Here is a 3,840-nt window from a genome sequence, read left to right on the forward strand (position 1 = left end):
AAACTTTGGCGAGTTTCAAGTCTCCCCGATAAAGCCCACCAGACGCTCCCCAGCCTTCACCGAGAACCGAGGGTGGGGGACGCGCCCTTTCCTCTGCCGTAAATCTCTGTCCCATCTACGTCCTCAGGACGTTCGAAACCCAGACACCCCCTCGCCACAGCCCCCGGCAGCGGAGCGCTGAGCGGCCCCAAAAATAAATATTTCCCATAAAAGACCCCTTGTCCCTCTGTGCAGACAATTGTTTCTTTTTCTCCCTTCCCGGGAAGCATAGCATCAGAAAGCCGGGCCAGGCACTCCAGGGTCTTTCTTGTTCCAAAGAGAGAAAGTCGAAGCCATCTTGCTGGGCCTTCTCCAGTCACGGCAAGAAATGGATTCTGGGGATGTGGCCACTGGGCTCAGGCAGAACAGAGACCTTGTCAGAGAGGAAGAACCTCCCCCCTGGAGCCGCCAGCACCCATGGGCGCCCTCAGTGCTGTCCTTGGCTCCAGTCCTTCTAGGTCATCCTGGCCCTGAAGAGAAGGGGCCTCCTCCATCTGCCCCCACCCCTTGTCCTCGGAGGGGGGGGACTTCTGCCTCACTAGTGCGATGTGAGTGGCCCCACAGCAGAGAAGCCCCTCTGCCGCCCCTATAATCCACTCAGGGCCCAGCCGGAACCCTCCTACCCCCACATGGGGCTGTGGGATATCTACTCTTTACATGCCCTTTCTGGCAACGCCAAAATTGGGTTCTTCTGCTTCTTAGCAACCCCCAAAACCTTAACAAGCAGTCACAGAACCGAGGGAGGCAGCTGACAGCAGCCTGGACTTGGTCGCTGAGGGCGGCTGGCCACGTGCTGAGGAGGAGTGTGTGCTCCTGGGTGATGTCATCACAGGCCTGCAGGGCCTGGCGGGCGCCATGTCCAGAGCGCAGGGCACAGGCCCCACGACACAGCGGACGGGCCTGCGAGCGGGCTTGCTCCTCCAAGGCTGCAGGGCAGCGTGGCGAGCGGCTGCTTCCTCAGCCTGAGAGAGTCCTGCCCACTGGCCATGCACTGCGCCCAGCAGGAGACACCAACAGTCTCCCTGGACACCTCGGTCATGTGCTAGGGCCCCAACACCCCACGAGGGGCGAGCTCAGGTGAGTCAAGAGTCTTCAGGGTCTGCCCCAGCCAGGGCAGCCCACAGTCAGGATGAATTATCCAGAAGTGACATTCAGCTCCCAGTCACACACGGCCAGGGCCACCTTGGAAGGGAAGGACCTTTTTACACTCACCAGCCCCCTCCCTTCCCGGAATCAGGGGCCTCTGAGAGGCTCAGTCCAGGCAGGGGGCCATCCTGGGGCTGCTTCGCCTTAAAACCAAACCAGAGAGCCAGTCTGTTCCCCACACACACTCCGTAGTCCCCCGGCTCAGCCACCCTGTCACCACGTTCTCCATGTTCAATTCAGAAAGGGCATAGAAAGGGACAGCCCTGGTTTCGTTTTCAGGGCCTCCCTGCTTTGCCGTCCTCGGGAATCAGCGTGCTGCTCAGATGGGTGTCACAGCACAGAGAGGACGTCCTTCAGGGCCCGGGGTTCCCGTCAGGACAGAGCTGACCCTCAGAAGGGGTGAAGGTGGGGGCAGGTCAGCATGGAGGCCAGGCCTCTGTCTGGTGTTGGTCCCACTGCCCCGGAAGGACGCATCTCCACCCACTGCAGCCATGTCCAGGGCCACATGCGCCTTTATGGCAAAAGAGAGGACTCAGACGCTTGGATGAACAGCACCCCACTGCTATCCAGCCTTGGGGACCCCTCGCTCATTCCTACAGGCCTTCTCTGCCGAGCCTGAGACTGGGCCTCAGGGAAGGCGGCCAGCAGTGCAGGTTCGACAGTGGGTCTAATCCAGGGAGATGGCCACCAGGCCGAGACCAGGCCGCTGCCAGCCCTTCAGGCATCATGGTGGTGGGCATTCTGCCGGCCAGGCTCCTACACAACCAGGGCGTCTCACAATGGCTCATCTAAGGACTGCCTATGCTGTGCCAAACAGCAGCCTAGCAGAAGCAACACAGCTCTGCAAGCTAGGTCCCATTTGGGGGATCACCTCCATACATTACCCCACTTTCAGATCTGGAACTTCCACTGTGAAGTCATAAACAAATATCCCAAATTCAGGAGAAGAGCTAATAGGAACAGAGCCACGGTGTCTCCATGAGGACTGAACGAAGGCTTGTCGGCTCGCAAGCCATGGAGAAAGGCCGGCCTCAGCCCCAGGGGTTGCCTCCTCGCGAGGACGGGGGACCAGGCACCTCAGGCCTGGACTGACCGCGCCTGGGCCCACAGTGCCGCAGGTGCACTACCTCCAACATTCACCCGGTCAGCCTGTGGTCAGCGTGACCCCCCCACACACGAGGAAGGCTGGAGAAGTAACACCTGTGATCCTATCCAAGTAGCGGTTGGTTTAATCCTGCTTGGTCAGGGGTTTCAGTTTAACAGAGAGGGAGGTACCCATACAAACACACCTCCAACGAAAACAAGATGAAGGGACAGCTAGCAGAAACCACCTCCGCTGTGGAAACCAACTTCAAGGACCTGCACGCTGGTAGCCCCCTGAAGCCCTGCAATGAAGGCCACGGTGCTGCTCTGGTGCCGTTGGCATCTCCGCACACTGCCCAGGGTCGCTGGTCTGGCCCAGCTGTGAGCCACTTCCAAAGCGCCATTTACGACGAAAAGTTACTAGTCGCTTTTCATTTTATGCCGCTATAAACAACAGCTCCAACACCAGTGCTTGCCACGCAAGTGGCCAATGGCACCGGGGCCTGGTGCCCCAAATTGGCTCTCCATTGACGGGTGCCAGCATAGGGGAATAAGAAGAGCGGGTCAGGAGGTGCAGCAGAGACTGAAAAATCGTTAAAACCCCAAATCCCTGACTTCCTGAATAACCTTTCCCGGGTATTGAATCTGGCCGATTCCCTCTGCTCTTCTGGGGTGTCTCCGGATGCCTGCCAGAGAGTGTTTCAGACGTTTCCGCCTCCTGCAAATGCTCACCTGAAAGCAGAAGGGGTTTTCACAAGGAAGGACCCCCTCCTCAAGTTCCAGAATTCTAAGGGTGACCCTGGAGTTGCTGCAAACACGGCGGTTCAAGAGCAATCTCCTTACCGAGGACCTTCATCTCATCGGCTGAAGGGCCTGCCCTGCAGAAAGGCGCCTTGGAGAAATCTCGTCATTAATATTTAAATACTCTCTAAGTAGTGAAAGTGAGAAATGCACTTACGAGCCTCTGGAGCGTCGCCTGGAACCCGACTGTGACCTGGGGGCGCGCGCGTCCTCAGCCCGGTCCTTCCCAGATCAGCAGGAGGAATCGGCCAGCGCCGCGCTAACCAGCCCGCGGCTGTGCCCGGCCGCCACCGCCAGCGCTCGCGGTGCCAGGAGCAGAACGCTGCTTTCCTCCAGAGTCGGAACGCCGCGGCTTCACGCAACTCTTGCGCGGCGAGCCGGCGCCGGGGATCGCGCTGCGCGGTGCTCGTCCTGCGGCGCCCGCTGCGCCTCCGACCGCTCCGCTTCGCTCTCTAGGCTCCCGCTTCCTGGGAAAGAGGAGCAGACCGCGCACAGGGCGCCGGCAGGACGCGAGCGCGCGGAGGCCGGGTCGGCGCGGGCAGCTCCCGGGGCTCCGCGTCCGCTGCCGCCGCGATGGACCTTTGTCCCCGACGAAAACGAAAGCGCGCCAGACCGGGGGCGCCCACGCCCTGCCCCGGAGGGCCCGGGTCCGGCGCGCCCCGCGAGTTTCTCCAAGTTTATGTGCCTCCTGGAGGGGAGGGCGCGACGGGGCCGAACTTGCCGAGCCGGGCCGTCGGTGGCTCACCGGGGCCGGCGCACAATGGGCGCCCG

Source organism: Elephantulus edwardii, unplaced genomic scaffold, assembly GCF_000299155.1.
Source record: "Elephantulus edwardii isolate Elephantulus edwardi_28Jun2011 unplaced genomic scaffold, EleEdw1.0 scaffold00064, whole genome shotgun sequence".
NCBI classification, from domain to species: domain Eukaryota; kingdom Metazoa; phylum Chordata; class Mammalia; order Macroscelidea; family Macroscelididae; genus Elephantulus; species Elephantulus edwardii.